The 11,963-nt window shown below is 38.8% G+C and overlaps 2 non-coding genes across 2 annotated transcripts; one reads left to right on the top strand and one right to left on the bottom strand.

Annotated features, from left to right (window-relative positions):
• The first annotated feature begins 796 nt into the window (after positions 1-796).
• LOC112718761 (small nucleolar RNA R71) lies at positions 797-904 on the top strand. Its single transcript, XR_003161087.1, has one exon. It is a non-coding gene; the product is annotated as a small nucleolar RNA R71 (small nucleolar RNA).
• Positions 905-5,130: 4,226 nt separating this feature from the next.
• Positions 5,131-5,234, bottom strand: LOC112719488 (small nucleolar RNA R71). The gene has a single exon (XR_003161789.1). It is a non-coding gene; the product is annotated as a small nucleolar RNA R71 (small nucleolar RNA).
• Between the last annotated feature and the right edge of the window lie 6,729 nt (positions 5,235-11,963).

Below are 11,963 nucleotides of genomic sequence, written 5' to 3' on the forward strand. Positions count from 1 at the left end.
GACGTCCCATGAGGTCTTCCTCATTGGGATTCACGTCCTCCCCTTTCTCTGTGGATTCGGCCATTTTGATTATATCAATGGCCTTGCACTCTCTCTTTGGATTCTCTTCTGTATTGCTTGGGAGAGTACTAGGAGGAGTTTCAGTTATTTTCTTACTCAGCTGGCCCTCTTGTGCCTCCAAATTTCTAATGGAGAACCTTGTTTCACTCATGAAACTTAGAGTGGCCTTAGATAGATCAGAGACTATGTTTGCTAAGCTAGAGAAGCTCTGCTTAGAATTCTCTGTCTGTTGCTGAGAAGATGATGGAAAAGGCTTGCTATTGCTAAGCCTGTTTCTTCCACCAGTATTAAAGCCTTATTGGGACTTTTGTTGATCCTTCCATGAGAAATTTGGATGATTTCTCCATGAGGAATTATAGGTGTTTCCATAGGGTTCACCCATATAATTCACCTCTGCTATTGCAGGATTCTCACAATCAGAAGCTTCTTCTTCAGAAGATGCCTCTTTAGTACTGTTGGATGCATTTTGCCATCCATTCAGACTCTGAGAAATCATGTTGACTTGCTGAGTCAACAATTTGTTCTGAGCCAATATGGCATTCAGAGCATCAATTTCAAGAACTCCCTTCCTCTGAGGCGTCCCATTACTCACAGGAGTCCTCTCAGAAGTGTACATGAATTGGTTATTTGTAACCATGTCAATAAGTTCTTGAGCTTCTGCAGGTGTTTTCTTTAGGTGAATAGATCCACCTGCAGATAGACCATAATAGAATATATCCAAAATGGTCCACTCTGAAAGCATGTCAGAAGGACACCTTTTGGTCATCTGCTTGTATCTTTCCCAAGCTTCATAGAGGGATTCACCATCTTTTTGTTTGAAGGTCTGAACATACACTCTAAGCTTGCTCAGCTTTTGAGGAGGAAAGAACTTAGCCAAGAAGGCCATGACCAGCTTATCCAAAGAGTCCAAGCTATCTTTGGGTTGTGAGTCCAACGATGTTCTAGCTCTGTCTCTTATAGCAAAAGGGAAAAGTATGAGCCTGTAGACTTCAGGATCTACTCCATTAGTCTTAACAGTCTCACAGATCTGCAAGAGCTCAGTTAAAAATTGGTAGAGATATTCTGATGGAAGTCCATGAAACTTGCAGTTCTGTTGCATTAGAGCAACTAGTTGAGGTTTCAGCTCAAAATTGTTTACTCCAATGGCAGGGATTGAGATGCTTCTTCCATCAAATTTGGAAGTAGGTGTAGTATAATCACCAAGCATCCTCCTTGCGCCTCCATCATTGTTATTGGGTTCGGCCATGTCTCTCTCTTTTTCGAGATTCTCTGTAAGGTGATGAGCGGATAATTTATACGCTTTTTGGCATTGTTTTTAGGTAGTTTTTAGTACGTTCAAGCTACTTTTAGAGATGTTTTCATTATTTTTTATGCTAAATTCACATTTCTGGACTTTACTATCAGTTTGTGTTTTTTTTCTGTGATTTCAGGTAATTTCTGGCTGAAATTGAGGGACTTGAGCAAAACTCTGAAAAAGGCTGACAAAAGGACTGTTGATGCTGTTGGAATCTGACCTCCCTGTACTCAAAATGGATTTTCTGGAGCTACAGAACTCCAAATGGCGCGCTCTCAACAACGTTGGAAAGTACACATCCAGAGCTTTCCAGAAATATATAATAGTCCATACTTTATTCGATAATTGAGGACGTAAAGTGGCGCTCAACGCCAAGTACATGCTGCTGTCTGGAGTTAAACGCCATAAACACGTCACAACCCGGAGTTGAACGCCATAAACACGCTATAACTCGGCGTTCAACTCCAATAAAAGCCTCATCTCGTGGATAGATCAATCTCAGCCCAAGCATACACCAAGTGGGCCCCGGAAGTGGATTTATGCATCAATTACTTACTCATGTAAACCCTAGTAGCTAGTTTAGTATAAATAAAACTTTTTGCTAGTGTATTAGGGGGCTTGTCTTGTCTTTTGACCATTCGGTCTTTTGATCACCTTCATTGGGAATGGCCATGCCTGAACCTTTCACTTATGTATTTTCAATGGTGGAGTTTCTACACACCATAGATTAAGGGTGTGGAGCTCTGCTGTACCTCAAGTTTCAATACAATTACTATTATTTCCTATTCAATTCTCTTTTATTCTTATTCCAAGATATACGATGCACTTCAACTTGATGAATGTGATGATCCGTGACACTCATCATCATTCTCACCTATGAACGCGTGTGATTGACAACCACTTCCGTTCTACTTTAGGCCGGTCGCGTATCTCTTAGATTCCCCAACAGAATCTTCGTGGTATAAGCTAGATAGATGGCGGTATTCATGGGAATCCGAAAAGTCTAACCTTGTCTGTGGTATTCCGAGTAGGATTCCGGAATTGAATGACTGTGACGAGCTTCAAACTCCTGACGGCTGGGCGTTAGTGACAGACGCAAAAGAATCAATGGATTCTATTCCAACCTGATTGAGAACCGACAGATGATTAGCCGTGCTGTGACAGAGCATTTGGACCATTTTCACTGAGAGGACGGGATGTAGCCATTGTCAAGGGTGATGCCTCCAGACGATTAGCCATGCAGTGACAGCGCATAGGACCATTTTCCCGAGAGGATGAAAGTAGCCATTGATGACGGTGATGCCCTACATACAGCTTGCCATGGAAAGGAGTAAGAAGAATTGGATGAAAGCAATAGGAAAACAGAGATTCGAGAGGATTCTAGCATCTCCACACGCCTATCTGAAATCCCCACCATTAATTTACATAAGTATTTTTATCCTATTTTATTTTCTTTTTATTATTAATTTTCGAAATCCATAATCATTTAATCTGCCTAACTAAGATTTACAAGGTGACCATAGCTTGCTTCATACCAACAATCTCTGTGGGATCGACCCTTACTCACGTAAGGTATTACTTGGATGACCCAGTACACTTGCTGGTTAAGTTGAACGTAGTTGTGATCACATATGCCAAAGAGCCATTAAATAAATCTCATGCAAATACAAAGAGGGCAATTACAATTTCTTCCACCAAGTTTTTGGCGCCGTTGCCGGGGATTGTTCGAGTTTGGACAACTGACGGTTCATCTTGTTGCTCAGATTAGGTAATTTTCTTTTCAAAAACTTTTTCAAAAATTTTCTTTTCTTTTTCGTTTTTCCAAAAATATTTTCGAAAAAAATTAATAAAAATCCAAAAAAATTAATAAAATCATAAAAGTCAAAAATATTTTATGTTCCTTGTTTGAGTCTTGTGTCAATTTTTAAGTTTGGTGTCAATTGCATGTTTTAAAAATTTTTCTTGCATTTTTCGAAAATTCCATGCATTCATAGTGTTCTTCATGATCTTCAAGTTGTTCTTGACAAGTCTTCTTGTTTGATCTTGATGATTTCTTGTTTTGTGTTGTTTGTTGTTTTTCATATGCATTTTTTGTTTGTTAGAGTCCATGCATTAAAGATTTCTAAGTTTGGTATCTTGCATGTTTTCTTTGCATAAAAATTTTTTCAAAAATATGTTCTCGATGTTCATCATGATCTTCAAAGTGTTCTTGGTGTTCATCTTGACATTCATAGCGTTCTTGCATGCATCATGAGTTTTGATTCATAATTTTCATGTTGTGAGTCATTTTTGTTGTTTTTCTCTTTCATCATTAAAAAAATTCAAAAATAAAAAAATATCTTTTCCTTATTTTTCTCATAATTTTTGAAAATTTGAGTTGACGTAGTCAAAAATTTTCAAAATTAGTTGTTTCTTACAAGTCAAGTCAAATTTTCAATTTTAAAAATCGCATCTTTTCAAAATCTTTTTCAAAAATCATATCTTTTTCATTTTTTTTCTATTTTTTGAAAATTTTAAAAATCTTTTCTAAAATTATTTTCAAAATCTTTTTCTTATCTTTTATATCATATTTTCGAAAATAGGCTAATAATTAATGTGATTGGTTCAAAAATTTGAAGTTTGTTACTTTCTTGTTAAGAAATGTTCAATCTTTAATTTCTAGAATCTTATCTTGTAGTTTCTTGTTAGTTAAGTCATTTTAAAAAATTAAATCTTTTTATCTTTTATCTTATCTTTTTCAAAAATTTTATCTTTTTCAAAATTCTGATTTCAAATATCTTATCTAACCTCTTATCTTCTTATCTTTTCAAATTTGATTTTAATATCTTTTTCAACTAACTCTTTGACTTTGTGTTTGTTTCTTATCTTTTTCAAAACCACCTAACTACTTTTCCCTCTCTAATTTTTGAAAATATCTCATCCGTTTTTCAAAAATTCTTTTTAATTAATTAATTGTTTTAAATTTTAATTTTAATTATATCTTATCTTTAATTTTCGAAAATCACTAACCCCTTTTTAAAATTATTTTCGAATTTTCTATCTCCTCTCTCTTATTCTATTTAATTAATTATTTACTAACACTTCTCTTCATCTCTTATCACCTCCCCTATCCTTACTCTTTATACAGACTATTCATTCTTCTTTACTCTTCTCCCCTTTCTTTTTCTACTAACATAAAGGAATCTCTATACTGTGACATAGAGGATTTCTCTTTCTTTTCTTGTTTTCTTCTCTTTCATATGAGCAGGAACAAGGAAAAAGGCACTCTTGTTGAAATTGATCCAGAACATGAAAGGACTCTGAAGAGGAAACTAAGAGAAGCTAAATTACAACAATCCAAAAGCAACCTTTCAGAAATTTTCGAACAAGAGAAGGAGATGGCAGCCGAACCCAATAATGATAATGCAAGGAGGATGCTTGGTGATTTTACTAAGCCTACGTCCAAATTTGATGGAAGAAGCATCTCCATTCCTGCCATTGGAGCCAATAATTTTGAGCTTAAACCTCAACTAGTTGCTTTAATGCAACAAAACTGCAAGTTTTATGGACTTCCATCTGAAGATCCTTACCAGTTTTTAACTGAGTTCTTGCAGATTTGTGAGACTGTAAAGACGAATGGAATAGATCCTGAAGTCTACAGGCTCATGCTTTTCCCTTTTGCTGTAAGAGACAGAGCTAGAATATGGTTGGATTCACAACCTAAGGATAGCCTGGACTCCTGGGATAAGCTGGTCACGGCTTTCTTGGATAAATTCTTTCCTCCTCAAAAGCTGAGCAAGCTTAGAGTGGATGTTCAGACCTTCAAACAAAAAGATGGTGAATCCCTCTATGAAGCTTGGGAAAGATACAAGCAGTTGACCAAAAGGTGTCCATCTGACATGTTTTCAGAATGGACAATATTAGATATATTCTATTATGGTCTATCTGAGTTTTCGAAAATGTCATTGGACCATTCTGCAGGTGGATCCATTCACCTAAAGAAAACACCTGCAGAAGCTCAAGAACTAATTGACATGGTTGCAAATAACCAATTCATGTACACTTCTGAGAGGAATTCCATGAATAATGGGACACCTCAGAAGAAAGGAGTCCTTGAGATTGATGCTCTGAATGCCATATTGGCTCAGAACAAAGTGTTGACTCAACAAGTTAACATGATCTCTCAAAGTCTGAATGGATGGCAAAATGCATCCAACAGTACTAAAGAGGCAGCTTCTGAAGAAGCTTATGATCCTGAGAACCCTGCAATAGCAGAGGTTAATTACATGGGTGAACCTTATGGAAACACCTATAATTCATCATGTAGAAATCATCCAAATTTCTCATGGAAGGATCAGCAAAAGCCTCAACAAGGCTTTAACAATGGTGGACGCAATAGGCTGGGCAATAGCAAGCCTTTTCCATCATCTTCTCAGCAACAGACAGAGAATTCTGAACAAAGCACTTCTAATCTAGCCAATCTAGTCTCTGATCTATCAAAAGCCACTTTCAGTTTCATGAGTGAAACAAGATCCTCCATCAGAAATATGGAGGCACAAGTGGGCCAGCTGAGTAAGAAAGTCATTGAAACTCCTCCCAGTATTCTCCCAAGCAATACAGAAGAGAATCCAAAAGGAGAGTGCAAGGCCATTGATGTGATCAATATGGCCGAATGCACAAGGGAGGAGGAGGACGAAAATCCTAGTGAGGAAGACCTCCTGGGACGTCTCTCAAGCAAGAGGGAGTTTCCTATTAAGGATTCAAGGGAATCTGAGGCTCATATAGAGACCATAGAGATTCCATTAAATCTCCTTCTGCCATTCATGAGCTCTGAAGACTATTCTTCCTCTGAAGAGGATGAAGATGTGACTGGAGAGCAAGTTGCTCAATATTTAGGAGCTATCATGAAGCTGAATGCCAAGTTGTTTGGTAATGAGACTTGGGAAAGTGAACCCCCTTGCTCATTAGTGAACTAGATACCTGGATTTAGAAAATTTTACCTCAAAAGAGACAAGATCCTGGCAAGTTCTTAATACCTTGTACCATAGGCACCATGACCTTTAAAAAGGCTCTATGTGATCTGGGGTCAGGGATAAATCTTATGCCACTCTTTGTAATGGAGAAGCTGGGGATCATTGAGGTACAACCTGCCTTGTTCTCATTACAATTGGCAGACAAGTCATTGAGACAAGCTTATGGAATAGTAGAGAACGTGTTAGTAAAGGTTGAAGGCCTTTACATCCCTGCTGATTTCATAGTCTTAGACACTAGGAAGGAAGAGGATGAGTGTATCATCCTTGGAAGACCTTTCCTAGCCATAGCAGGAGCTGTGATAGATGTCAACAGAGGTGAATTAGTCCTTCAATTGAATGGGGACTACCTTGTGTTTAAGGCACATGGCCATCCCTCTATGACAAAAGAGAGTGAGCACAAAGAGCTTCTCTCAGTTCAGAGTCAAGAAGAGCCCCCACAGTCAAACTTTAAGTTTGGTGTTGGGAGGCCACAACCAAACACTAAGCTTGGTGTTAAGACCCCATATCCAAACTCTAAGTTTGGTGTTGGGACTATACAACATTGACCTGATCACCTTGTGGCTCCATGAGAGCCCACTGTCAAGCTAATGACATTAAAAGAGCGCTTGTTGGGAGGCAACCCAATTTTATTTATCTAATTTTTATTTTATTTTATTTTATTGTTATTTTGTGTTTTATTAGGTACATGATCATGTGGAGTCACGAAAAAATTATAAAAATTAAAAACAGAATAAAAAACAGCAGAAGAAAAATCACACCTTTGAGGAAGGACAGACTGGCATTCAACGCCAGAAACAATCAACATTCTGGCGTTTGAACACCGTGAATGTGCCTTGAGAAAAGCTGGCGCTGAACGCCAGTAACAAGCATGGAACTGGCGTTCAACGCCAGAAACATGCTACACATGGGCGTTGAACGCCCAGAACATGCTTCACATGGGCGTTGAACACCCAGAACATGCATCACCTCGGCGTTTAAACACCAGAATGGTGTGCAAAGGCATTTTTTCATGCCTATTTGGTGCAGGGATGAAATTCCTTGACACCTCAGGATCTGTGGACCCCACAGGATCCCCACCTAACATATTCCCACCTTACCTCCTAATCCTATAACACTCTTCCCCATGTCACACTTCCCAACAACTTCAATCTCTGAATCTCTCCTCCCAATAAACACTCTTTCCCAAAACCCTTTACCAATCACCTCAATCTCTCTTCCCCATTACCTCTTCACCACTCACATCCATCCACTCTTCCCCATAAACCCCCACCTACCATCAAAATTCAAAAACACTTTCCCACCCAAACCCACCCTAAAATGGCCGAACCTACCCTCTCCCATTTTCCTATATAAACCCCTCCATTCCACTTCATTTTCACACAACACAATCCCCTCTTCTATATCTTGGCCGAAACCTACACTCCCCCCTCTTCTCCATATTTTCTCCTTCTTCTTCTTCTCTTCTTTCTTCTCTTGCTCGAGAGCGAGCAATATTTTAAGTTTGGTATGGTAAAAGCATAAGCTTTTTGTTTTTCCATTACCATCAATGGCACCTAAGGCCGGAGAATCCTCTAGAAAAGGAAAAGGGAAGACAAAAGCTTCCACCTCCGAGTCATGGTTGATGGAAAGATTCATCTCCAAAAGCTATCAAGACCACTTCTATGATGTTGTGGCAAAGAAGAAGGTGATCCCTGAGGTCCCTTTCAAGCTCAAGAAAAATTAGTATCCGGAGATCCGACATGAGATCCGAAGAAGAGGTTGGGAAGTCTTAACCAACCCCATGCAACAAGTCGGAATCTTAATGGTTCAAGAGTTCTATGCCAATGCATGGATCACTAGGAACCATGATCAAAGTATGAACCCGAGTCCAAAGAATTATCCCACAATGGTTCGGGGGAAATACTTAGATTTTAGTCCGGAGAATGTAAGGTTGGCGTTCCACTTGCCCATGATGCAAGAAGATGTACGCCCCTACACTAGAAGGGTCAACTTTAATCAAAGGTTGGACCAAGTCCTAATGGACATATGCGTGAAAGGAGCTCAATGGAAGAGAGACTCCAAAGGCAAGCCAGTTCAACTAAGAAGACTAGACCTCAAGCCTGTGGCTAGAGGATGGTTGGAGTTCATTCAACGCTCCATCATTCCCACGAGCAACCGATCTGAAGTTACTGTGGATCGGGCTATCATTATTCATAGCATCATGATTGGAGAGGAAGTAGAAGTTCATGAAGTCATCTCCAATGAATTCTATAAAATAGCCGAAAAGCCCTCCACCATGGCAAGGCTAGCTTTTCCTCACCTTATTTGCCATCTATGTTACTCAGCTGGAGTTATCATAGAAGGAGACATCTCCAGTGAAGAAGATAAGCCCATCAACAAGAAGAGGATGGAGCAAGCAAGAGAGACCCTCCACGGATCTCAAGAGATGCATGAGGAAGCTCATCATCAAGAAATCCCTGAGATGCCTCAAGGGATGCACTTTCCTCCCAACAACTATTGGGAACAAATCAACACTTCCTTAGAAGATTTGAGCTACAATGTGGAACAACTAAGGGTGGAACGTCATGAGTACTCCATCATTCTCCATGAAATAAGAGAAGATCAAAGAGCAATGAGGGAGGAGCAACAAAGGCAAGGAAGGGACATAGAAGAGCTTAAGGACATTGTTGGTCCTTCAAGAAGAAGACGCCACTAAGGTGGATTCATTCCTTGTTCTTATTTCTTTCTGCTTTTCGGTTTTTATGTTGTGTTTATCTATGTTTTGTGTCTCTACTTCATGATCATTAGTAGTTAGTAACTATGTCTTCAGGCTATGAATAAATTCCATTAATCCTTCACCTCTCTTAAATGAAAAATGTTTTAATTCAAAAGAACAGGAAGTACATGAATTTCGAGTTTATCCTTGAATTTAGTTTAATTATATTGATGTGGTGACAATACTTTTTGTTTTCTGAATGAATGCTTGAACAGTGCATATTTTTTATCTTGTTGTTTATGAATGTTAAAACTGTTGGCTCTTGAAAGAATGATGAACAAAGAGAAATATTATTGATAATCTGAAAAATCATAAAATTGATTCTTGAAGCAAGAAAAAGCAGTGAAAAAAAAGAAAAGCTTGCGAAAAAAATGGCGAAAAAAATATAAAGAAAAAGAAAAAGCAAGCAGAAAAAGCCAATAGCCCTTAAAACCAAAAGGCAAGGGTAAAAAGGATCCAAGGCTTTGAGCATCAATGGATAGGAGGGCCCAAGGAAATAAAATCCAGGCCTAAGCGGCTAAACCAAGCTGTCCCTAACCATGTGCTTGTGGCATGCAGGTCCAAGTGAAAAGCTTGAAACTGAGTGGTTAAAGTTGTGATCCAAAGCAAAAAGAGTGTGCTTAAGAGCTCTGGACACCTCTAACTGGGGATTCTAGCAAAGCTGAGTCACAATCTGAAAAGGTTCACCCAGTTATGTGTCTGTGGCATTTATGTATCCGGTGGTAATACTGGAAAACAAAGTGCTTAGGGCCACAGCCAAGACTCATAAAAGTAGCTGTGTTCAAGAATCAACATACTTAACTAGGAGAATCAATAACACTATCTGAAATTCTAAGTTCCTAGAGATGCCAATCATTCTAAACTTCAAAGGAAAAAATGAGATGCCAAAACTGTTCAGAAGCAAAAAGCTACAAGTCCCGCTCATCTAATTATAATTAATATTCATTGATATTCTGGAATTTATAGTATATTCTCTTCTTTTTATCCTATTTGATTTTTAGTTGCTTGGGGACAAGCAACAATTTAAGTTTGGTGTTGCGATGAGCGGATAATTTATACGCTTTTTGGCATTGTTTTTAGGTAGTTTTTAGTAAGTTCAAGCTACTTTTAGGGATGTTTTCATTAGTTTTTATGCTAAATTCACATTTTTGGACTTTACTATGAGTTTATGTGTTTTTCTATGATTTCAGGTAATTTCTGGCTGAAATTGAGGGACTTGAGCAAAACTCTGAAAAAGGCTGACAAAAGGACTGTTGATGCTGTTGGAATCTGACCTCCCTGCACTCAAAATGGATTTTCTAGAGCTACAGAGTAGACATTCAGAGCTTTCCAGAAATATATAATAGTCCATACTTTATTCAGGAATTGACGACGTAAAGTGGCGCTCAACGCCAAGTACATGCTGCTGTCTGGAGTTAAACACCAGAAACACGTCACAACCCGGAGTTGAACGCCAGAAACACGCTATAACTCGGCGTTCAACTCCAATAAAAGCCTCATCTCGTGGATAGACCAAGCTCAGCCCAAGCATACACCAAGTGGGCCCCGGAAGTGGATTTATGCATCAATTACTTACTCATGTAAACCCTAGTAGTTAGTTTAGTATAAATAAAACTTTTTACTAGTGTATTAGGGGGCTTGTCTTGTCTTTTGACCATTCGGTCTTTTGATCACCTTCATGGGGGCTGGCCATTCGGCCATGCCTGAACCTTTCACTTATGTATTTTCAACGGTGGAGTTTCTACACACCATAGATTAAGGGTGTGGAGCTCTGCTGTACCTCAAGTTTCAATACAATTACTATTACTTCCTATTCAATTCTCTTTTATTCTTATTCCAAGATATACGTTGCACTTCAACTTGATGAATGTGATGATCCGTGACACTCATCATCATTCTCACCTATGAACGCGTGTGGCTGACTACCACTTCCGTTCTACTTTAGGCCGGGCACATCTCTCTTAGATTTCCCAACAGAATCTTCGTGGTATAAGCTAGATAGATGGCGGCATTCATGGAAATCTGGAAAGTCTAACCTTGTCTGTGGTATTCTGAGTAGGATTCCAGAATTGAATGACTGTGACGAGCTTCAAACTCCTGAAGGTTGGGCGTTAGTGACAGATGCAAAAGAATCAATGGATTCTATTCCAACCTGATTGAGAACCGACAGATGATTAGCCGTGCTGTGACAGAGCATTTGGACTATTTTCATTGAGAGGACGGGATGTAGCCATTGTCAAGGGTGATGCCTCCAAACGATTAGCCATGCAGTGACAGCGCATAGGACCATTTTCCCGAGAGGATGAAAAGTAGCCATTGATGACGGTGATGCCCTACATACAGCTTGCCATGGAAAGAAGTAAGAAGAATTGGATGAAAGCAATAGGAAAACAGAGATTCGAGAGGATTCTAGCATCTCCACACACCTATCTGAAATCTCCACCATTAATTTACATAAGTATTTCTATCCTATTTTATTTTCTTTTTATTATTAATTTTCGAAATCCATAATCATTTAATCTGCCTAACTGAGATTTACAAGGTGACCATAGCTTGCTTCATACCAACAATCTCTGTGGGATCGACCCTTACTCACGTAAGGTATTACTTGGAAGACCTAGTACACTTGTTGGTGAAGTTGAACGTAGTTGTGATCACATATGCCAAAGAGCCATTAAATAAATCTCATGCAAATACAAAGAGGGCAATCACAATTTCGTCCACCATAAGGTTTTCTCTAGATTGTTCTGCTTTAGCTTCTCTTAGATTCTTCTTTAGAGTCCATTCAGATTCAGGATCTGCTTCAACAAGAATGCCCTTGTCCTTGCTCCTGCTCATATAA

The sequence above is a fragment of the Arachis hypogaea genome, chromosome 10 (genome assembly GCF_003086295.3).
Source record: "Arachis hypogaea cultivar Tifrunner chromosome 10, arahy.Tifrunner.gnm2.J5K5, whole genome shotgun sequence".
NCBI classification, from domain to species: Eukaryota; Viridiplantae; Streptophyta; class Magnoliopsida; order Fabales; family Fabaceae; genus Arachis; species Arachis hypogaea.